The sequence below is a fragment of the Onychomys torridus genome, chromosome 17 (assembly GCF_903995425.1).
Source record: "Onychomys torridus chromosome 17, mOncTor1.1, whole genome shotgun sequence".
NCBI lineage: Eukaryota > Metazoa > Chordata > Mammalia > Rodentia > Cricetidae > Onychomys > Onychomys torridus.
The window spans coordinates 59,615,958-59,641,715 of NC_050459.1; the positions used below are offsets into that span (position 1 = coordinate 59,615,958).

The window sequence follows — 25,758 nt, forward strand, 5'->3', positions numbered from 1 at the left end:
TTTACATTTAAAACTATTAAATGGAGAAACAAGATTGAACTATATTGACATTTTAGAGATTTGAACTAAATTAAAGCATAATGTTAGTGGTGAATCTAAATTGTTGATTGTGGGAATGTGAATTTTCAACACCAAGTTGATAGAGATTCTCCATCACTTTCCAGTTGTCTTCGGAAAACTGAAAATGAATGCTATGTCCATGAAGATTAATATTCAAGAATATCTGAGAGCACAGATTAGTTTGACAGAAAATATAGAATTTCTCATGTGACTTTCCCTATGTGTAAAATGGAGAGCAATAGTGGGGAGTTCCTCTATTCTTTTGCACAGGAATCTTTTATGGGAGATTCAAGAAGCAGGTGTGACAAGTGACAGCTCATGTTGGTAAGGATATGGAGCAAGGGGAACACTCCTCCATTGCTGGTGGCACTACCAACTAGTACAACCACTATAGAAATCAATATGATGATTCCTCAAAAAATTAGAAATTGATCTACCTCAATATCCATCTATCCCCATACACTTGGGCTTATACTCATATACCTTTACCTTTGGGTAAAGGATGTGCCATTCTACCACAAGGACACCTGCTCAACCATGTTCAGTGCAGCTTTATTCATAACAGCCAGAAACTAGAAACAACCTAGATGTCCTTCAGCTGAAGAATGGATAAAGAAAATGTGGTACATCTACACAATGGAGTATTACTCAGCTGTTAAAAACAATGACATCATGAAATTTGCGGCCAAATAAATTGAACCAGAAAAGATCATCCTGAGTGAGGTAACCCAGACCCAGAAAGACAAATATGGTATGTGCTCACTTGTAAATGGACATTAGCTGCTAAGTAAAGAATAATCATTCTACAATCCATAGGGCCAGAGAGGCTAAGTAATAAGGAGGGCTGAGTGGGGGGTGGGGTGGGGGAAGCATGAATCTTCCCTCTGGGAAGGGGAAATAGAATATACAGGTGTACTGGGGGCAGGTGGGCATGGAAATAGGAAAGTTAAGAAGGAGGTGGGGCAGAGGGAGAGAGTACTAAAAGAGGTGCCTGGAACTGGTGGTGGATGTAGAAAATTAACGCAGTGGAAACTCCCTGGAATCTACATGAGTGACCCTAGCAAACTCTCCTAGAAATGGTGGATACAGACCCTGAACTGGCCATCTCTATAACCAGATAAGGTTCCTAGCAGTAGGACTGGGACATCAACCCAGCTACAAAGCCTTCAATGTACAATCTGTCCTGGGAGACGTGCGGGGGTAATGGTGGTGCAGAACTTGTGGAAGTGGCCAAGCAATGACTGGTCCAACTTGAGGCTCACATAAGAGGAAGCCTACACCTGACACTGCCTGGATGGCCAGGAACCAGAGGTAGAACAGCTCAGAGACCCAGGATAGATCCAAACACAACAGGCAAAAAGGGTCAGTAAAATGATTCCTAATGATATTCTGCTCTACTCATAGATTGGTGCTAGCCCAGTGGCCATCAGAGGGGCTTCCCCCCGCAATGGATAGAAACAGATAGCTGAATATGTATTTGAAATGCCTAAACAGGTCACATCTTACAAGTGTCAGATCACAGATGTTGCTCATAAAGAAGGGAATTAGTCACACCTTATATCCTATCTAGTACCTTCTATAAAGTTCTAAACTCCGAGCATGTTGCAGCCCTAAGGAAGGGTGGGACAATAAGATTAACTTCCTGAATTACTTCCTTGTATTTTATCTAGAACTTCTAGATGACACTTAGGCTGAAATCTCCATCTAGTTTTCTATCACTGTGACAAAGAAAAAATGCTTGAGATATGCCACTCAAAAGGGGAAATATATTGGTTTATTGTTCTGGAGGTTTGAACCTGTGGTGGCACAGTATGTCATGGTAGGAGTGTGTACATTTGAAGATTTAATTTAATGGCAGGAAGTAAAGAGAGAATGGGGAGAGTGATAGAGAAAGAAAAGGAGAGAGGTAGGCTAGAGGAAGAAGAGGCAGGAGAAAGTGGGTGGAAGGGAGACAGAGAGGAAAGGGGAGAGACAAGGAAAGGAGAGGGCTAGGGTCCTAAACCCCTTCAAAGAGTACCCTACCTACGATATAACTCCTTCCTCTAGACTCTAACTCTCAAAGGTTCCTTTCCAGAGCACCAGAGGCAGTAACTGAATTTAATACATACGCCCTTGGGTGAGACTCCAAATACAATCCACAGTAACTATGGAAAACAAAACTACTGTAGTCTAATATCTGGGCTGCTTCTTGTCACCTAACTAGTATTTATTTGTGGTAAAATGTACACCCTAGTGTCAGGAAGCAGCTATGGGATGGTACCCTAGTGAAAGCCAGCGGAAGGGTAATACACCAAGGCTTCTTAACTCCTCTGACAACTTTTACTCACATGGAAAGATGGCCCCTGCCCACCAATTCTGTTGTTTCTCCTGCTGATGGTCTGACCCAAAGGTGGAGTGGGGAAGACAGAGCAAGGGGAGGCCCAGGAAAGCAGAGTGCAATGGGCTCTTCTTTGTTTTGTTGTTTGTTTTTTGTTGTTTGCTTGTTTTTCAACACAGGGTTTCTCTGTGTAGCCTTAGCTGTCCTAGATCTCTCCCTGTAGACCAGGCTGGCCTCAAACTCATTGATCTGTCTGCCTCTGCCTCCTGTGCTGGGATTAAAGGTGTACTCTACAACCCCCCAGCCAGCATGCCACCCTCTTTAACACATTCTGTCCAACAGCAGTAGCGGCTACTTGTGGAAGAAGAACAAACCTGAGGAGGAGGGTGGGTCCTTGCAACTTCCAGCAAAGTCTAAGATTTAAACCAGCATCAGCTGAGACTGGGTAAGGTCAGCTTCCTCCACTAGGTAGAGAAGGGATGAAAGTAAAGTTCGTTCTTAGTTATTCAATAAATAAAAAGGATCCTGTTTTTGCAGTATCTACTGAGTTGAAAATTTTAATCACTCCCAAAACAGAAGAAAAGAAAGGTTAAGAAATGAATTGTGTAGATGGTAAGTGAATAGGAAAGAAACAAAAATGCAGACTGTTCCTTGTCTTGGACTGTTTTTCTCTAGCCTGCCAGAGTGCTGTTGACTCTCACTAGCCAGTCCTGTTGCCAAGGCAACTGGCTGACTTCTGTCTTCTGTAGTCATTGGAACTCCTGGCTTTGCTCCACGTCCAGGGATGCATCCCAGGTGATGGAACAGGACCTGAGGACCAATGGGTGCACAAATATTTTCCTTCTACTTCCAGATCTAAGTTTAAGATGAGATTATATGACTCAAGCAAACCTCCCAAATGACACCTAACTTAGGTTGCACTATGATATTTATATGGAGGCTTTTGTTGAGTTGAGATGGCTTTTTTTTTTCTTGCTTGTGAATAACATCAGCTTAAGGAGTACATTTTTGAAGTTTTGGCATTTAAGGAGTATGTATGGGACTGAAGGGAAAGTTTAAAAAATACTGTAAATCTGAATTAAAATTATAATCTGAAGTAGTTCTTAGAATGAATATAGAGAAATTTTTCTTTCAGTACCAACTATATATCAATATGTGGTTATCCTCAGTTCTCTACGTAGAGCTACTGTTTTCTTCGATCTGTAATCCACGTGTCTTATGTAGGTTGACACTGATGTATCTATAGATCTTGGTAGTATGACATGTGTTTCCACAACCAAGCCCAGTCAATATTTCTTGCATCACTATACCTACTATCCATTGGTAGGTTTGAATTCTTCTGTATGGGGTTCTCATCTATAAAGTTAGCTGAGGAAAGAAGGAAATGAAAGACGACACATGGAAGCAACCAGTCTTTCAAGGGCATCAGGTTTATGGTGGAAGTGTCTCAGAAGGTGCTTGTCCCTGGTTATCTAGATAACTCCCTTGGCAAGACAACAACAGCCCTCTTGTTCAAGGCTCCTGGCCTCTACCTACTCTGAGTAGCTCTTTCTTTGGATCCTTCCAGTCATCCACAGACACAGTGGGGCATATTCATTAACCATGGTTTCCTTCCTAGTCTTGGCAAGCTCCTCAGGCATCAGCCAGGTGCCAGCCAGCCTCTACCAAGGGCATCTGATTATGCCTCATTTATCCTTACCTCTTCCCCTTTCTCTAGAACAACATGGAATTTTTTTAAAGGAGTATGTGAGCTCATAGTTGGCAACACCTTAAAGTCGCATGAACAACAATACCACTCTTACAAAATCGGCTAAATAAATCAAGTTATCCAATTGGTCAAGATTCTTAAAATTGGAGAGTACTTAGGGAATGAAAAATTAATCTGGTTTAATCTTTGGTAAGAAGATAAATCACACTTATTAGCCAAATGACTCAATGAGCAGGTATGTCAGGTTGCAAATCCTATGAGAGTACCAGGAGCAGGCAGGTACTATTATTTTTACACATTAGAAAAAAGATCCTAGACTTTATACACATGACTAAACCATCTAGAATGCTCTCCCTTTAGTGCCATTTATTTTAGTTTATCTTCCCTTAGGATGATGCTTTAATTTCTACCCACATTTCCTGACAACTATCCCCCTCCCATCCTGGGTGAAACTGACCACATCCAATTATATTGAATTACCTGTCGGACTTACCCTCACTACCGTCTTCCACAGGGAATTGCCAACTCTTAAAGGCACTTCCCTGTCTCCTGTGCTTCTCTTAGCTCCTTAATTGCTCCCCTCATCCTGGCTTATTGATACTCAATCAATTGTTTGAGCATCCAAGCCTGTAATCAACCGGAAATAAAGAAAGAGGAAGCCAACTCATCGAAGAGACTCACAGGGCTCCTCAATGGAAGAACTCAAGGGGTCTCGCTCGGCTGACTGAATTTGCAGTCACAGCGAACCTCAATAGCATTCCCTTCTCTGGGATTAGGAGGTGAAATACAAAGATAGGTAAAATGTTGTCTGTTATCCCAGGATGCCTATAGATGATGCTTATGGAATCAACTTAGCAGACCAGGATCGTGTAGAGAGTGCGGTGCCCCCAGCAGAGGAAAGAATCCAATCTACTCAAGCCAGCTTGAGGACAATGACTTGGCCACACCCCATGGCCATTTTTCTTCTTTGTCCACCACTTTTCTGCAGGCATGGCCCAGCTGCTCTGCTCAGTGCCTTTCTAAAACTTTTGATGGGATGCTGCCTGATTCACGAATCACTTATCCTTTAAGAAAACTTAATCAAACACTTGTAACTCTGTCTGTATACAGAGAATTTGCCTCCCTCCATTGTAAATGAGCAAACTGCACATTCTTGTTTTGTGGAGGCATCGAACTCTAAAGGAGCAGAAGGCTCTAAGGAAACCCCGTCCTAGGTCACACAGGCAACACTTCTTTATAGGGTTTAACTACAGCCCATGGAGTCCCACAAAGTCTAACCTAGTCATTGTCATCCCCAATGTCACTTACTTACCTTCCTGCCCTGGAGTTACAGAGAGTCTGGTGCAACTTTTTAAGGTGGGGTTGGGCACCACCTCAAACTAGCTGTGAGCCTTCAGCCTACTATATTTTAGCTCATCGACCTTGATTTCTTTTATCTCTGAATTAAACCAGTTACAGGCTCTGCTGGTGGGTTCTGTGCTGATGCAAGTAATGTATATGTTATGACTGTTTGTGGTGGTATTGTGTTCCCCAAAATATTGTGTGTTCCCCGAAATAAACTTATCTGGGGTCAGAGAACAGGACAGCCACAATATTAAACATGAGGATAGGCAGTGGTAGCACACGCCTTTAATCCCAGCACTCGGGAGGCAGAACTAGGTAGATGTCTGTGAGTTCAAGGCCACATTGGAAACAGAGAGGCATGGTGATACTCGCCTTTAATCTCAAGGAGTGGGGGCAGAAAGAGAAAGTTTATATAAGGCATGAAGACCAGACACAAGAAGCATTTGGCTGGTTCAGCAATTGGCTAGTTAAGCTTTTAGGCTTTGAGCAGCACAGTTCAGGTGGCGAGGTAAGGAAGCTGTGGCTTGTTCTGTGTCTCTGATCTTCCAGCATTCACCCCAATAACTGGCCTCGGGTTTGATTTTATTAATAAGACCTCCTAAGATTCCTGCCACAACTGTTCATAATGAATGCTCAGTAAATGTTACCTCCTATTACTCACTTGGCTAGCTGCTCCTACCAGGATGCATTTCCTTGCAGTTCACCAGGCCTGGTGCCTCCACATGTTTATTTCCATAACTACTGACTTTCCTTGTGACATTCTTCGTTTTTTTAATTATTTAAATTATTACCTTCTCAGCTAGCTTATAAAGATCTTAAGGACATGTCTTTTAAAAAACTATGATCCTTCATAATCCCAGTGTCTAGCACAGAGCCTGGAAATTCCTGTTTGTTAAATCAGTTTATCATTTCAACTGTAAGATAAAGGAAGCGTTTGGATAGATACTCGATCACTTTTAAGGAGCGGTCAGATTTTTATCAATACTGTAAAGACACAATATTTTGCTGTGACTTTACAAGATAATATAGAAGAGACAATGTGGTTATTTTTTACATGATCATCGTTGTAATCATCGTTGTCGTCATCATCATCATCATCATCATCATCATCATCTTAGCCCTTGAAGCCTCCATACCTATTATCCTAGCTCAGGCTCATTGAATTTGAGTTGTGAGAAACCCCCAAATTATCTTCTCATCCAGAGCTTAATCTGAGAGCATGCAAGACATCATCACAACAAGAATCACAGCATTAAAAAAATGTCTCTCACAGAAAGAGCACCCTCAAAGCCCTTAGACTCTGACCACATGTTTGTTAAATTAAAAAACAAAAACAAAAACTAAATACTAACACTCCTGGGCATCATTCAAACAGCTGGTGAAAGGATGGGAAATCCCCTGTGAATATGTAGCTAGAACAGGAAGGGAGAACATGATTTGATGGTCCAGACACAGAGTGTTCTGTAGGATGTCCAGAGAGAGCAGCAAGAGTTCACACAGAGTCTTCATGGGATCTGTTACTGAGGAACCTAAGTAACCTCACAGTAACAGGTGAAATGGGCCAGAGCTGTTCCTAGAAACCCAGATCCTTTGTCTCTTGTGACTCATTTTTTCCCTCTAAGCTAATTGAGTAACTCCTGGGCTTATCAGACTACACCCTCTGGACATATGTTCTGGCATGCTTGGAGAAACATTCCTGACATCTGTCTATGAACTCTGTTTTTCCTGGTGACAGCTGGTATTTCCCTTATAGATTGCTAGCATGGAGCACCCAAGGGGCTGAAGGAAAGCCCCACCATCAATTAGGCATATGGGAAACACTGTCTGATAATAATGTAGAAAGGAATGCTTTCCATTCACCCAAAATGTCAATCCACCAACCCAATGATGTATGAAGTAGTCATGGAGTTGAAAATAAGGTCAGTCCCAGATGGCCTTGGATTCTCATACTGGCCTTTACTCTTGCCAGTAGAGGTGGGATTTCACTGGACTTGTGCCTGTGTTCAGGCAGTTTACGGTGGCCCTTGCTGTGAGTGTGATCAAGGATGGTGTTGCTCTCTGCTTGGCACTTCATCTTTCTCTCAAGGGATGGCCTGGGAAGAACTGTGATCCAGCATGTTCTCCCCAAAATTCCTAGTCAACTTTTGTTAAAATCCTTGTTATGCTTCATACTTTCATAGAAAAATCTTAAGTGTCTTTCACATACAGCAAATAGTTCTGATGGAAACTGTTGCTGTACCCTGAATTAATGTCAAACTTACATAGGGCAACCTATTTTCAACTGTGGAAACTCAACAGAAGAAAAAAGCCACCCAGTGTCATAACCACTTTCAACAGCTTGAATGCAAATATCATTAAATCTTTAGAGTGGTGTTAGTACATGCCAACCATTCTCATCTGTAGTTGAAAAGAATTATACAGGAGAGCCTTCAAATTAATATGAGTAATAAATCTTCTGCACACTGTGGGATCTTTGGCCTATAAAAGCTATGAGAAGCAGTTTCCATATCTGGATTACTTAAGAACAAGACAGCATGTTTCCAGTGGGAGGAGGGGAAAGAAAATGGAATAGGAGACCAGAAAAAGTATCTGGGCAAAGTAGCCAGGAAACCAGATTCTACAAACGTTCTGGGGCAAAATTTGTGTTTATGGGCAAACTATGCACTCCTTAAATACTTGTCTGTGCAGATGAGAAGTCCACCTTCTCATCAAGGAGATAAGATTTGTACATGAAGGTCATGATCATAATAAGATTAGTATTTTATGAGGACTTTACTAAGTGCTTTACATTTGCTACCAAAAGATGTAAGAAATGGAGGCTCGGAGAGGTTAGTAATTAGACAATAAAAGATTTTCTGTGTTTGTTTTGCCTGGATATATGTATGCCTATCATGTACATGCTTGCTTCATCTAGGGGCCAGAAGAGGACATCGGATCACCTAGGACTGGAGTTACAGACAGTTGTAAGCTGCCATGTTGATGCTGGGTACTGAACCCAAGTTCTTTGCCAAGTGCACCAAATTTTCGTAACTGTTGAACCATTTCTACAGCCCTAGAAGTATAGAAATTTATCCAGGATCACTCAGCCAGTAAGACTTTACTGTAAGAACTGACTCCAAACTAAGGTTATCTGTGAAATACCGAACACTAGTTGAATCTGAATTTCAGATAATGAATGATTTTATGGTATAAATATAGCCTTAAGATGGATATCTATATTTGTTAAATCTGAGAACTCTATATCTCACAATAATAAGCCATTTTTCAGTAGTATAAGGAATCCAGATTTGAAGAGATTCCTATAGTTAGGAGTATTATGAAATAGACTTGTAGTTCTAGGTGCTCAAGCTCCTTTGCAGATGAGCTGTTACGGCTTCAGGAGACGCAAAACTTGGAAAGAATTTTCATGTTGATAGTACTAAGTGTGATAAGCCTCTGTACCCCTGAACCCTGTTACCAAAAGCACTGGTGCACACATGTCTAAAGTATATACATAGATATTCTTGGAATGTAGCTCAGTAGTAGAACATTGTCTAGCATTCCAAAATAATAGTTCCCATGCATTACAAAATAAGAAAGGAAACAGATAGACAGAGAACCAGGAAAGAACAGCGATGAGAAAGGACAAGACCTGACCCAATAAACAGATAGCTATGAAATAAGCCAGGAAAGTGCAGATTTATCCTGAGAGCCATGCCTCCTGATTCAACAGGTCCTTAGATGTGAGAAAACCAAGGAAACGGTGGTTTCTTGTCAGCTGTGTCTTCTGGTGATCAGAATGTCCCCTGATGGCTAAATATCCTTGAAGCTGCAGTTAGGCTCTTCCTGTGATGTCAAAAGTAAAATGTGAACACTTGCCTGGTTGCCACACATGTACAAATGAAGACTGACATTATTATAATGTCATTACCCTTGTAGGATTTTCTATAAGATTATTAAAATACTCTATTTTAAGAAAATGCTACGTGTGTGTGTGTGTGTGTGTGTGTGTGTGTGTGTGTGTGTGAGAGAGAGAGAGAGAGAGAGAGAGAGAGAGAGACAGAGAGAGACAGAGAGACAGAGAGACAGAGAGACAGAGACACACAGAGAGAGAATGTGGAGGCCAGGGAACATCTTGTACCACCGCCTGTCTTCCACCATATGGAGGTTCTGGGAACCAAACTCAGGCCATCAGATTTGGGAGCGAGTGCCTTTACCCACGGAGCCATCATTTCACTGGCCCCGTGAAAAGAAATACTCTATAAAGAGAAAAACTGATCCTCCATGATTTCAGAAAGGAAACAGGGCCACTTTTCCTTATGAATATGCCACATACTTCATAAGTCTTGATTAAAAAACATCCTCAAAATCCACAGCTAAACCATTTGTGTCTCTTGACTGAATTCTTTTCTTCAAGAAGACCAGTACAAGACCGTGTGTGGTGGTGCATGCCTTTAATCCCAGCACTTGGGAGGTAGAGGCAGGTGGATCTCTGTGAAATCCAGGCCAGCCTGGGCTACAGAGTGAGTTCCAGGACAGCCAGAGCTGCATAATAGAGGCCTTGTATCAAAAAACAAAACAACAACAACAACAAAAAAAAAAAAACCCAAAAAACAAAAACAGACGAAGACAAGAACAGAAGACTTTACACTTACACACAACTATTATATGAATATCATCATATTAATACATCAAGCACATGCCAGTTTATTGTTATGAAGACTTTTCTATGTGCTAGGGATTGAAGCTATTGCCTTGTACATGCTGAGTACCCATTTTACCACTGATCAGCACCCTGGCCCTTTCACGAACATTTTATAGACAAAAGTAAAATCGGAGAGATGAGGCATATGATTGTGAACAGAAGTGCTGCCATTTTCTCCCCATCTCAATAGACTGTCTTGTCACTCCCATTTCCAGTTCTCATTGGCTATCAGCCCTCTGACTGAGTCTTTGCCATTGGAACTCACAACTAACCAAGCCAAGGTGAATCCAGGAGACCCCTTATAGTTTGAAATACATTGCTGGAGACTGGAAAGGGTAAAAAGAGCATCAGGTAAAGTCCAGAGGCTGCTCAGGGTGACCACGGTGGGCTATAAGCAGAGTGGACTCTGGAGGCTGCTTACAGTGCCCATGGTGGGCTGTGGGCAGGGTGAACTCTTGAGGCTGCTTGCAGTGCCCATGATGGGCTGTGGGCAGGGGCATGGTGCACATTCAGCAAGAACAGGCACATCTAGAACTGATCGGTGCTGTCTGCCAAGACCTTAGTATTTCTGCCTTCCATTTCTGAACCTCATCAAAGGACTTTGACGCATATGGCACCATCTTTTTAAACTATAGAGAGTTCATTTGTTTTTCTGATTAATTGTAAGCCTCAGTGCTGTTCTCAAGATCCTTTTAGCTCTGAATTATAACAAATACCAAATTCGTGAAGAATTGAGACATTGTTCATATGAGACATAATTTAAGAATAAACAAAATATAATCTCTAACTTTGTCATTTACATATCATAATGGGGTGGTAAATATTAAAATAATATCTGTTCAGACTTACAGAGAGGAGAAGGAACCCAGATTCTGTTTTTATAAACTCTCAAACCCAGCCAGGTGGGGATACACAGCCACAGGAGAGAAAAAGTCAGGATGGGAAGGCGCTCAGTCATAATTAGAGTGGGTGGAAGACTAGCAAACAAAGGCTTCCTGAAGTCTGCATTCTCTGTGCCAGATCGACGCCCAGGCCTTTACAGGTTATAACCCATACAGATGCTGATATCCTAGCAGCTAGGGGTCCTCTGCTCCTATGACCTTCATTTTACAGAGGAGGAAAGAAAGGTTCAGAAGGATCAACTGACTTGCCCATGACTCCTCAGCTAGAAGAGCCAGAGCAAGAACCTGTCTGCAGACTCTACACCCTCCCATATTATGCTAGGCTGACCATGGATTGATGTAACAGGGAAGGTAAGAACACCCGAATGCTGGTGCCATAAATATCTCCAGACCATTTATCTAACTTTCGTGGTCTACAAACCCTCAGAGTGTGTGAGAGTATAGGAACCTTATTTAAATAGAACGTTATTAAAATAATCAAAAGGCTCTTTCTGTGAGCTGATAGATTTTTATATCTTCTGTATTCATTGTTCATGAATAACTTATTTTGATTTTTCTTACTGAGGGCCTAATTTTTTTCATAAGAGAAAAATCAGTTTGATATGTGGTGAAGGCCAAGCATGAGTGTAAAAGGAGGGAATTAACTTCATGAATTCTTTGTTGTGCATTCATGATGAAGACAGGTATAAAGGTCTTAACCATCATCTCCCCTCAGAGTGGAGGAAGCAGAAAAGCAAATCTTCAGTTAGTACCATTGTGAACTGGCATACTGTTAGAGTTGTCACACATATGCCTGTGCCACTTGGATGCCTGTGGAAGCCAGAGAAGGTATTGAATCTCTTGGAACTAGAGTTACAGATGGCGGCGACCCACCATGTGGGTGCTGAGAATCAAATCCTGATCTCCTGGAAGAACAGCCAGTACTCTTAACCACTGAGTCATCTTGAAGATAAATGATATCATTTATTAATGTTAAAATATGTACTTCTTTTCATGACATTTTATTGTTGCACATATATGTGGTTTATTAATTGTAATTTTTCATAACTCTGGATAAAAAGATACATTTTCGAGCAATAAAATTTAAGTTCTAGACTAGAAAATGAATTTTTCTACATTCATGTAGTCCCATCACTTTATAATGGATTATGAAATCCATGCATGGACTTGAGAGAAGCCCCCAACTCAAATGTTCTTCCACTCTTTCAGTTCACCCAGCTTTTCCTCTATTTACTCACCCTCAAGTCCATCTCCACAGAAAGTACTCCCTGGGCTAAATGAAATAAAAAGGGTGGGTTTTCCTCTCAAACTAGAATGTACAAGCAGTGACATAGAGTTCTTCTGTTCAACCACCACATCTGTGTCTGCCCCCACTCATCAGGATCTCTGTCCTGATGTTTCAATTTGTCCATGTCTTAAAATATCCTTTGCATGTATGTTCACCTGCCCTAAGCATTAAAGTTAAAGAGACCAGGGAAGGCGTCTTCTGTCTCTGCTGCTTTGTGATGAATGCAAACACTTAACAAGTCAATTCAATAATATATAAAGTAACTACATAATTATATTATTCTATATTCATTTTAATATACAACTTCTAATTTAATTTGTGTATCATTTTTCACATAGTCTGAGGCTCTATGCAAATCACTGTTAGTCTTGCTATTTCTTTTAATGTTTATTAAAAATAAAACTCATGGACTAATATCAAAGAAATAAACCTGAGACGATCACAAGCGACCGCAAAACAAACCACAGCTTGCCTCCCCATTCGCAAAGGCCCTCGCAACCTTCTGGCCCCATCTCGACTCTTGAGGGCCTTCTTTCTCCTCTGGAGTCCGCCAATGACTCTATGATCCATTCCAGTCAACTGCATGTGATCTCTGCCTCTCAAACCAAGCACTCTATTCAATTGGACATCGGACCACAACATAAACAACATAAACAGAATTCCCCTAACAGGCATGTACGAAAGGCAGACTGCCATCAGCAGTCCACACAACAGGATGAGAGATGGTGGGAGGATGGCTGTAGCGACCACAGGAAAGAGCTCATGGACTGAAAAAGATTGAATGTAGGAAAGGTAACCGTAGCCAGGTCTAGGGATCTCAAGAACTTGGGAAGTGGATGCAGGAGAAAAGCAAGTCCCAAGCCTGCCTGGGCTGCAGAGTGGGTTTGAGGCCAGCCTGTAGAAATTACTGAAACCTTGCCTCAGAAACAAAAAGGAGGGAGTGGAGTGCTTGCCCAGCATGCATAAATCCCTGGGTTCGACCCCTAGCAGGACCCAAATAAATTCACTAATTGATAAGAAGGGTGAGAATCTTCCGTTAGCTTTCTAAAACATCACAGAAAGTGGGAAAGACTTACTTCACTTGAATATATCTAATACATTCACTTTGCATGTTGTTTAAAGAGTGAAGCTGATTCTCTAGAACAGATCCAGTTGTTGAGGACACATTTTTCCCAAAGATTATTCACAAACTAGATTTAGAAAACTAGGTCAAGAAGCTCAGCCAAAGAGAAATATTACTGTAACTTCCTGGCCATAGGCCCATTCAAGAACTCCTTAAACATAAGCCTAAACCATGAGAAAAATGTTTGCAAAAACATCAATGTACTTGATTTATGAGTCCAGAGATAGCTTGCAGAGTTATTCCACTTTATGGTAGATTTAAAGAAATCTAAACACACACACACACACACACACACACACACACACACACACGCACGCACATACACATGGGCATATACACACTCTGTGTGTGTGTGTGTGTGTGTGTGTGTGTGTGTGTGTGTGTGCGCACACACATGAGGAAGCCAGAGGTCAATTTCAGATGTCATTCTTCAGGAGTGGTTCACTTTAAAAAACAAAACAAGGGTTGGGGATTTAACGCAAGGCCCTGGGTTCAGTTCTCAGCTCTAAGAGAGAGAGAGAGAGAGAGAGAGAGAGAGAGAGAGAGAGAGAGAGAGAGAGAGAGAGAGAGAGAGAGAGAACAAAACAAAAAACAGGTTCATTTGTTGGCCTGGAGATCTGTCTCTGTTTCCCTGATGCTGAAATTCTAACTGTGTAACACCAGACCTGGCTTTCTAAACGTTGGTTCTAGGGATTCAACTTCTCCAACTGGGCTCTACCATGAGTCCTAACAGAAATCTTTAATTAACTTAATATATAAAGTAGCTTACAGAGGAAAATGAAAGGGCTGAGATTTCACTCACTCCTTCTAGTGACCTGAGGACCTCCCACTTGTCCCCAGCTTCCCCCCTCCCCCCATGGCCTCCCAGTAGGTAGCACCAAGCTGGAGAGACCAGGCCTTTACTATATGAACTTCTAAAGGACACACAATCTGCCTAGAAATCCAGGCACACACTGTAGCATTTTGTGTAGTGATTTTATTCACTGAGACTCATAGTCCCCCAAAGCAAAAGGATCATCTCTAACCGAATAAAGTCATATGAAAAAGTTGACATGAAGATTCATGAGGATGCCTGGGGAGATGATTCAGTGGGTAAAATGCTTTCCATGCTAAGATGAGGACATGATCTTAAATCCTCAGAACCACATAAAACTGGACGTGGCTACAAGGGTTTGTAATGTCAGCACCCCTGCTATGAGAGAGAAGGTAGAGGCAGGAGACTGCCCAGAAGTTTGTGGCCAGCTGGCCTGGCATATGTAGCAAACAAGAGAGGCCCTGCCTCAAACAAGGCGGAAGGGGAGATGGACACCAGAAGATGTCCTTTGACCTCCACACTTGTGCTATGGCACTCACTTGCACTCATACACATGAATAAGTGCATGCACATGCACACACAAAAGCATGTAAAAATAAAGAAAACACAAGGCACCAATCCATGAGGTCCTTAGTGAGGTATGTCAGTCAACCCCTCACACAGTCTTTCACTGCCTCTTTACATAATCAACACATTTTCTTTATCATTTAAACCAATCTGTTGTTTAGATTCCTAGGCTATAGTAGGTTTTTTAAAAGTACATTAGTGGCAGACATACTAATAACAGAAAGAAGAGATGGTCCATATGGAGAAAAGTTAGTACTAAAAAAAAGCAAAAAGACCTCTGGGGGGGGGAGGGGGAGGGGAGGGAGAGAGATGGTTGGGTGGCTTGGGGTATCATTATGAATGGATGCAAATAATCCTTCAGGTGTAGAGCTATCAGCAAGAAACACCTGCCATTATATTGACTAGCTGTTGTATCAAGTTATGTCATGTAAATATACAAGGAAGTTGGAGATTTTTCATTGAGAAAGTAATAAAATGACTCCTAATGACATTCTGCTACACTCATAAATCAGTGACTTGTTCAGCCATCATCAGAGAAGTTTCCTCCTGCAGCAGATGGGAACAGATGCTGATGCTCATGGCTAGAGATTATGCAGAGAGAGTCCTTGGGACACATACCTCTAAATGGGACACATACCTCCATCACATCCCTCCCCTTAGAACTCAAGGAACCCCACGGAAGAAGAGGTGGAAAGAGTGTAAGAGCCACAGGGGACACCACGAGAACAAGGATCTCTAAATCAACTGAGCAAAGCATGTTATGAGCTCACAGAGACCAAAGCAGCAAAGAGCCAATACAGGTGTCCACCAAGTCCACTGCATATATATATATATATATAAAATCTTTTTTTTTTTTTGTTTTGGTTTTTCGAGACAGGGTTTCTCTGTGTAGCTTTGCGCCTTTCCTGGATCTCACTCTGTAGCCCAGGCTGACCTCAAACTTGTAGAGATCTGCCTGGCTGTGCCTCCCAAGTGTTGGGATTAAAGGCATGCACCACCACTGCCTGCCTCATATATAAAATCTTTCAGTTTAGTATGTTTATGGGATTCCCATGTGAACAAGTGGGCCTCTGACTCTTGTACATTCTCTTGGGGTTCTTTTCCTTTTGTTAATTTGTCTTGTCCAACTTTGTTTGATGTGATGGTTTTGTTTTAGATTATTATATTTTATTTTGTTATGTTTTGTTGTTACCTCTTAAAATCCTCCTCCTCCTCCTCCTCCTCCTCCTCCTCCTCTTCTTCCTGGAACTCACCATGTAGACCAGTCTGGCCTCGAACTTACAGAGATCTACCTGCCTCTGCCTCCCAAATCCTGGGATTAAAGGCATGTACCACTAAGCCTGGCTCAGAACCTGGTCTTTTCTAGTGAAAGACAGAAAGGGAGTGGATCTAGATGGGAGAGCAGGTATAGAGGGAGAGGAAACTGTAATCAGCATATATTATATGAAAAGTGAATCTACTTTTAATAAAACGGAAAAAAAGATTTAAAAAGAATATTTTTATCCAAAATAATTTTTATTTCATTATTCATTTTACATTTATATGGGTATGTGTGATGTGTATATGTATGTAGTGTATGTGTGTGTGGTATGTGGTGTATGTGTATGTGTATGTGGTATGTATATATGGTGTGTGTGTGTCATACGTGGTGTGTGTGTGGTATGTGGTGTATGTATAGTATGTGGTGTGTATGTTTGTGTGTGTGTGGTATGTATGGTGCGTGTATTATGTATGTGTATGGGTCATTTGTGGGGTGTGTGTTTGTGTGTGTGGTATGTGGGGTGTGTATGTGTATTGTATGTGGTGTGTGTGGTGTGTATGTGTGTTGTGTGTTATGTATGTGTGTATGTGTGTCATATGTGATGTGTGTGCTCACAGCACATGTATGGAGGTGGCCAGGGGACATTTTTCAGGAGTTGGTTTCTTCTCCCACCACATAGGTCCTGGGAATCGTACACAGTCCATCAGGCTTACAAGCAAGTGCCAGTATAACTGAGCCAGCTCACCAGCCCTTTCAAGGGCAAGCCAATTTTTATTTCTAGTAGATTTAATTTTAAATAACATGTTAAAAATCCCTCTATTCCTTTCTTCCCCCTTTCTCTCTCACAGTAAGAGCTACAATGCTGAGCATGCATCCCTTAGCTAGAGCAGAGGGAAAGCTCAATGTCTGGTTTTACATACCTTAGCCCTGTTGCTTTTTATGGCATGTGATTTTCTCCCTAATCCCACCCTGACCTTTCCTTGATCTTGACTTTTATTACTTTTCCTACACATTGCAATTTGTTACTACTTATCTTTCACTGTTACTTTTATTTATTACTTGTAATTTGTGCCACTGTTTGGGGCACCGGATCTTCATGGCAAAAGATTAAATATATATAACTGAATTCTCCTAAGACCTTTCTGCCTGTGACATGAGACAAATGGGCTGGTTTGTCAAAGGTCACTGCACCATACAATTAAGTGGAGGACTCACTGAAGAATACCCAAGTCTCTCTCAGCCAAAAAGGCATTTCTAAATGATAAAAAATGGTAAGGACTTCAATAGAACGCTTTGGGACTGTTATCTCATAATCTGCTGGACCTAGACAATCGAAAGATTAATGCAAGCTATACATCCTGAAAACTGAAAGTTAAATGTCAAGTAAATAAATAAATAAAATCACAGGAAATACACACACAAAGGACAGACAAAAAGGAGCTGGAGCTGCCAATGACCTTAACATGCGGGTGAGTGACTGTTCTGAACTCCAGGCTCTCCAGCAGCTAGCCCCATAACCATCCTCCCCTCACTGCAGGATGGTCGGTTTTCACTGACATGGGTCAGTGTAAGGAGTTGGTGTAAATCCACACAAGGGACGCAGTTTTCCTTCACTTTGTTCTTTGTTCCGGCTTTGGAAACCGTGGGTCAGGTGTCCCAGTGAACTGATGAAAAGTGGAAGAGACCGTATGCAGAATCAGTGACAGTAATCTGCCAGCTGTTCATGTTCAACTCTTTCATAAGTACCATGTATAAACAAATCTTGTAGTATCCTGTATTTACACACACACACACACACACACACACACACACACACACACACCTTTAAAGGAGAAAAATTACCACATCATAATTGTTAGGTGTCAAAGCAGGGCTAACCAAGGTGCCTATTTAACACATCACAGCAGACCTGGCTGCCTGGTTCTCCCAGCATTCCTCAGTCCCTACCTGTTACAGGGTCTGGCAGGCTTACCATGTAACATACTTGAAGTTTCTCCAGCTCAGGGGCTGGGCTCCCTTTCCCTCAGCTGCCCTTCCTTATATAATCCAGCTGTTTGGTTATCTGGCCCTTTTTGACTACCCTTTACTCTCCTGGCTCTCTTCTCTCCCCTCTGGCCTCTCTTTGCAGAGCCCTGCTCAGGGCCACTCTGGATTCTTCCAGATATCCCTGCCTCAGGCCATGCTCTCCCTGTTATCTACAATAAACCTCCTTCTCTACCATGCTTAGGAGCAGTCATGTCCTTCCTTTTTTCTTTCTTTCTTTTTTTTCTTTTTCAATAATTAGTGCCTAACAGGCAATGACTTGAAGCTAACACTTTTTGTTTTCTTGATGCTATTGTTATGGAACCCAGGCTGGCCTTGAAATTGCAGCACCCTTCCAGCCTCAGCCTTTTGACTGCTGGGATTACAAGTGTGTGCATTCTTTGCTGAAACTGACATATTACTTAATTCAAGGATGTGCTTTTAAAATAACCTTCCTGGAGGCCTAAAATCTGAGAGGCTCAGACAATACATTTGTACAAGTTGTATTATCATTTCGTAATACTCTGAAAGGGATTGGGGGACATTTATTGAACTAGCTGCTCATATCTGCTTTCTATTCCCACTATAGACGGGGGAGACATCTAACTGTACAAATAAAGGAAGTTTCTAACACAGAGTGGATTCTCAGTATATGGGTTTTGGAGACATGACACCAAAAGCTATACAGCTCTAGCTGCCACTTTATCAACACAGGCCCAAGTGGATTGACAAGATTGGTCCTAGATCTGTGGAGTTGGAAGGGAAGGAACCAGACCAGAGAGCTTACTCTTTCTACATAACAAACATGAAATTCAGACTCAGAATGAAGACATTTGCCTTCCCTTTACTACCTTGAATCAGAAAGAAAGCCAGAACCCCCAGGCCTCAGCTCCCAGTCTGTTCACTTTTTTCCATAGGGACCCCTAGCTATAAAGTAGTCCATGTATTTTCCCCCTTTCTTCCTGAAGGTGGACTGAAACACAGAGGTTTGTGTAATTACTCAACAGACGGTAGCATCTGTACAACCATCCACAGGACTTTGTGTGAATGTCAAAGGAAGGGAGGAAGAGAGGTGTTGTCATGGAGATACCAAGGCAAATTACGAGATGAGAGAAAATGGAAACCCATTCTACTATCTCAACCGTTATTGATTCTAGTAATAAATCAAGACATCTTTGTCCAAACCAATGTAGCATGAAATGGACTAAAAATAAACCTTGCAATCCAATCAACACTGTCTTCAAAACATCAGAATCTTCTAAAGAGGATGCTCCATTGCACATTCAGCTCTATCACTGTTAAAATTTCTATACGAGCACTTGTGCATGCTTTCTCTTTGTTCAAATTCCTTCTTAAAATTCAGCATTAATCACCAAGGTAGATTAAAATAGAGACAGAGTTATCTAGGATACCATGTCAGGAGTAGAATAGCTTCTAAACTTCTGACAGGCCAGAAAAGTGGAAAAAGCCTGAGGAAGGAAGGAATACTTCCCAGAGAAGGGAAGTGACAGTTTCCTGGCGGGTTAAATAGTCCAAGGCCCAGGGTTGGTCTTCAAAGGGAATTTCATTCAAGCCAGGATCTGGTCAGAAAAAGAAGTATCTATGTAAAATCTGACACTGGCAACACAGATGCTAACATTCTGTGACGGGAACTGGTGACAGACGTTGAACTCTCAGTTCCACACTGAAGCTTCACTGTCCCCCAAGAAAGGCATGCCCCCTTTGTAGGGAACTTTTCACAATGGAGGCAAGCGACAAGCAATGAATGCATCTTTAGAGACATGTGAGTACAACAGATGAAGTGAAATTGTGTTGGTCCTTTATCTCATAAAACACTTTCACCCCTTTCCAGATTCATGGATTCACAGTTACCACAGCACTGAGAAGCCCGAAGGGAGCACAGGAGATTAGCTAGCCTTGCTCAAGGAAACTTCAGAGGCCTCGGGCCAGTTTATTGGCAGAATCAGAGCTTTTAAATTTTAGTTTTTCTTCTCCTCCTCCTCCTCTTCCTCCTCCTCCTCCTCCTCTTCCTCCTCCTCCTCCTCCTCTTCTTCCTCCTCCTCCTCCTCCTCCTCCTCCTCCTCCTCCTCCTTCTCTCTTGGATCCCAGGACAGATGACCTTTTCCCTAAACCAAAACTTTCTACCCAAAATCTAATGTGCTTTGAAGATTTATAGTTGAAACATTGGTTTCATTTCAAGGAATAATGGTACAAAACAGAGCGTTAAAACCATTTGGTGTATTCTCCCAGGACAGGGTCTGACTGTCAGAAAATCCTCTGTCCTGCTGTTTCTGTTGTTGGAATGTGCTGGTTAAACCTCCACTGTGCCCATGTCTGTTTTTCTCATCCATGTGACATTTCCTAAGTCATAAACACTCCTAAAAGCTGGTGAGGAAAACTCAGAAAGCTAACTGGAATGGAGTTCCTACCATGAGACAAGAAGGGAAGAAAGACAAAAACAAAAACACTGTTCGGGTTTCTTAGAAATTTGAACTATGAACATTTTGTGGGGTTTGTAAATGGTATTTTGGGGACAGAAATTTGAAATAAATTTACTACTAACTTTTTAGTATACTTACATATAGTCACTGCTATTTAAGGTATACAGCATGTAAGGCATGAAGACTTACTTTTTTATATCTGTAAATTTCAGAAACTATTATTGAGTTGTTGGTTTCCCCACGCCCTCTTTGGAATCATGTCTGTTACCCTTCTTTTGATGTCTTTAGCCCCCCAACTTGGGTGTAATGTGGACAGTTCCTTTTGCTCCCACAAAGGGGCAGCATAACATGGAGTAGGAGGCAAGGTGAGGGCAGGCTCTGGCCCAGAACTTTTCTAATTTACCCTGGCAGGCTAGGCATGGGCATGTGAAGGACCTCTGAGGGTGTGTGTCACCATGAGTCGTGGCCCCACCTCCTCCGACTCAGAAAGCTGGTGGTGCTGAGTGGCATAGGCTTCGTCAGCTCTGACTCTCCCCATCATGGAAATCAGTATAGTGTCAACCAGAGGCTCCAGGTTACCTTCCAAGAGAGTCTCCCCAGCTGTAGATGTCAAGAAAGAAGGCTGAGGAAGCCCTGGGCCCAGGGTAGGTGATTTGACAGTCAGTCCTAAGGTACCAGGTCCTAGGTGTGAGTCCCAGCAAGTTTCTGACTGTCTTTAAACATCTTCTCTCATCCGGGATTGGGGAATGATGCCACATACTTCCTCAAGGAAGGGGAAATAGTACTCGTGAGCTCTCTAGGGCACAGAGTGAGTGAGAGGACTAGAGCCAAGTTCTTTTTACTAATGCTAGTCATCCTGCAAATGGAGCACCAGGAGCTTTGATTCTCTGCACTCACTCCTTGCATAGTTACTTACCTCTTATATCCTTACATCCTTCTTACACCGTTCCATTCTCCTTGTAGCCTACTTACATCCTTACCTCCTCCTCGTATCCTACTTACATCCTTACCTCCTCCTTGTATCCTACTTACATCCTTACCTCCTCCTTGTAGCCTACTTACATCCTTACCTTCTCCTTGTATCCTTACTTACATCCTTACCTCCTCCTTGTATCCTACTTACATCCTTACATCCTCCTTGCATCCTTACTTACATCCTTACCTCCTCCTTGTATCCTACTTACATCCTCACCTCCTCCTTGCATCTTTACAGAGAATATAAGCCCGTGACTTACACTCCAGAGCCTGAGGGCTTAAACACCAAGGAAATGTATTTGATCATTTGTACTACTGCAAATAAGGTTTATTCTTGACATTTAATTTTTTTTTTCTGAGAAAGTTGACACAAGGACCTCAACTCTACACCATGCACATAGGAGTGAGCAGACTTTACTAAATCTAATCACCATTTAACCATTTCACTTGAAATATGAATATGAATATAGTACTTTCCTTTAATACATCAATTATAAGAGCCCACTGAGTCATCAAGGGTCTTGCCCTTCATAGTTGATTGAATGAGAAAATGTTTTATTCAGTCTTTTTATGTTCTTATAGATAAATTCCCAAACATGAAAATGCTGGGTAATTATCAGAATCTTTCAAATTGGGGGTGTACAGGGATGCTTCAAGCTACCCAGAATGAACAGAAGGAAAAAACTCTCTGCTGATTTTTCTCAAAACAACAAAAAACCCAAAACCCAAACAAACAAACAAACAAAAAACCATAGCAGGAGGCCAGGTCACCTGACCTGACACTTGCAAAGCATTCAAAAGATTTGTAGATCCAAGGGAATGGATTTCTCAATTCCTGTCTCCCTATGGCAGAGGAATTACCTCTGGACAGCATGGCTAAGGGTAAGCTTCTGAAGCCATATTCTCTGACTAGATTCTGGGAGCCCTCTGTGGCACCTCAGACCCCGTGGCTTCCCTGGTCCTCCTTAATGTCACATTGGTCTTGATTCCCCCCACCCCACCCCCAAGACAGGTATACTGCTAGGGGCGTAACTCAGTGACACTGTGCTTGTCCAGCATGTCAAAAACCTTGGTTCAATCCTCAGGGCCACAAGATTTGAAAAGAAAACACATAGGTACTGAGAATCACTTTCAACTAGTACCTGAGAACACAAATGACTATGTACAGAAACTGCCAAGCAAGGGATACTGTTGTTTTCGAGATGAGGGAACCGGAACTCAGTTCTGGTGGCTTGTTTACAATTAGGACTTACATTTGGGACATCCATTTTCCCCTAGGAATTCCATAACCTTTAGTTTCAGCACGACAGTGGGGGGGGGGGCATTCACTTAGGAAGCTAAAATAAAGTATCTGGTGCTGAGATCTGCATTCTTGGGCCAACTCTCAAAGCACTTCTCCCAGAGAAACGGCCACGGGTCTGAAGCTTGAGCCTATGTTCCAAAGACCAGGGGGAAGACGGCCAGAGATGAACAGTATCGAAGTCCATAGATAACTACTGTGTGACCTACATCCAAACACTTGGGCTCAGATGCACAAACGTCATGCCTCCTAAGTCCCTGCAGGAAGAGAGATACAAGAACTCGATGGAATGTGAACTATTTCTTAAGGAAGTGTGCTCACATTGCTTCACTCCAGAGAGAACTTGGACTCATCCTTAACTGTGGCTCTGGAAGCACTCTGTTCAAGGGAGCAAAGAGAAGGGGAGGCGGCGTGTGGAAGTACACAGGAGACAGGCACAGGATCAGATGAAGCAGATCACCCCCCAAGCCCCCAGAGGCTTCTGTGGATTTCATCTCGTTCTCCTGCAGCTTTTCTGACAGTTCCTTCTAAATACATCACACCTTTCTTCTAGCTCTTTCTATTAACCCTTACATATAGACCCAGTTTTACCCAACCCTTATTGTTACATTATAACAACATACCCATGCTACCAGAAAAGGGAAAATGAAAAAAAAAAAAGGCTATTTTAAATTTTGTTCACCCATCTTGAGAGTGGTGCACCTGAACTGGGCGGAGAGGGTGGACCTCAGGAGCTGGCATCTTGAGAAGGGTGGTCCGGAGGTGCAGAGAACAGGGTGCTAATACATCGCAGCATGGCTGTGGTCAGAAGAAGGGTCCGGAACAGCCCAAAGGAACTCTGGATACTACACAGGGCCGCCTCCCCTTCCTGATAGAGGCTCGTGTCCAGGACTGCTCATCCACGGGGTGCCCAGGACAGATGGCAGGTAAATGTGGACTCTGAAAGTCGTGTGATCAAGGAGACCACATGTTCCAAGGCTGTACTTAGGCTCTGGAAAAACGCCGACTCCCATTCAAGCCCTCCCAGCTTCCTAGTTTCCTCAACGCTACCCTTGAGAAGAGATTTCATTTTTATTCTCATTTTTTTAAAAGAGGGAGAGGATTTTTGGCTTAACCACACTCTAATTCTCTTTTCTGAAACTGGAACTACAAGCCTCAATTTCTCAGAATCTTGAGAATCTCCTTTAGGACAGGATGTTATTGGTGGCGGGAAGGTAACAGAGTATGGGAAAGAGCCCAAGAAACACTGCAACTGGTGGGCACCTCTGCTGCTGAGGTATGGGCGACCTACAGGAGAGGGGGACCCAGGGTCCACACTTGCACATCTGTGCCCTGTCTCCATCCGCTCTGCTGTGCAATGGCTGGAGTCTAGGGGGTGGCAGTATATTCAGCTCCTTACCTTGAGAGGCGCAGCAGCAGGTGGGGCCAGGCAGCTCTGGCTGATCTGAATGGCTGGGCAGTACCTGAGGAGTTGAGCCCTTGTTGCCAGGACTGTGGTACCTGGTTCTTCTCCATAACTCTGTGCAAGTACCTCTTGGGTAGCGGCCCCTCTCCTCTGGATTGCCCATTTGCTCCTGTCAGCACCATAGGACAGGGTACTTTGTGGGACTGAGACGTCGATGACATTCCTGGCTTGTGCATCCATACCCCACAGGTCCTCATGGGCAGAAGTGACTGGCCAGGGCTTCCAGCCTAAGGAAGGACTGCTGCTTCCATCTTTCATTGTAGGAGCTGGGCTAGCAAGCCTGCATGGCAGTGGTTGTGGTTGGCCAAGTTTCCCAGAGGCAGGGGCCAGGCAACGCTTACTATGTGGGGCTCCACAAACACCACCCCTCCTTACATCCAGATTCTGGAGTCTTTCTGTGTCTTCCTTCTTTTCCTTCAGTGAGCAGCAATTGAAAACAGCTGGTCTCTGTGTTCTAAGGCTTTCGGCGGCGGGCAGCAGGCTCAAAGGAGAAGGAGCTAAATCCTGTGCACATTTGAGGTCCCAGCACGCCAAGAAGCCTGTCCTGGGACTTGGGAAAATGTGTCCCTCCTCCAGGCCCCCTGGGGCTGCTGTTAAGGCTGCGGTGACTGGAGAAGGGGCGGGGAGAGTTAGGGTAGCTCGGGTAGGGGGGGGCTGCAGCTGGATGAAGAGGAAGGAAGTTTTCATCTGCTGTTGCTGAGGCTGCTCGGCCATTTCCTCAAAGGGAGCAGGGCTGGTCCTTGCCAGGGCTTTGGACCTCAGTGCCTCAGCAGCTGCAGGCAGACATGACTCAACAGCCTGTGGAAGGAAATAACACACCTTTAGCACCCAGGGGGAGTCTCTGACGAGTTGGGGGCCAGAGGACTGTGTTTGCTGGAGAACTGGACTCTGATCAGAGTCACAAAAACAAACAGACTGGTGGAGAACTGTCTACAAGTGACAGATTGTGTTGGGGGGCCGTGGGAGGGAGGCATGCCTATGTCCAAATGGAATTACTTTCCACACTTTTTACTGTCCATTCTATTGTTTAATTCTAAATTCTCTTAACCAGACCTGTGATTTAAAGTCTGATCTGAAAGACACTATGTGGTTTATCAATGAAAGCTCCTGTAAACTTCAAAATCGACTTTCAATCTCCTTTGCCTATATATGTGTAACACAGTTGCAAATAATCTAAACCTTTTCATTAAGCTTTTCTTTGAAGACTATGGCTCCTTAGGGGTTCTCATGGTTCAGGTCAACATATTCAGTACTATAGTTTGAATGTGCTGCCTCTAAAATTGGAGCGTTGCCAAGGTGACTGGGAAGAGGAACTTCTGAGAGGTAGTATCTGTGTACCCTGCCACCCCAGGCTTGGATCATAAGGCAGCTTCCTTATGATCCACCAGGCTCCACTGCCGCCCACCATGGTGAAGAAGCAGTATGGGTCCTGGCTGGTTGACTAGAGCCTTTGGAGATTCTCAGCATGGCCGGTTGGGATTCTAATA

At 42.9% G+C, this 25,758-nt stretch overlaps 1 pseudogene; it reads right to left on the minus strand.

Annotated features, from left to right (window-relative positions):
• The window catches only part of LOC118597779, a 155,399-nt pseudogene extending 130,356 nt beyond the window's left edge, over positions 1-25,043 (minus strand).
• Positions 25,044-25,758: the final 715 nt, after the last annotated feature.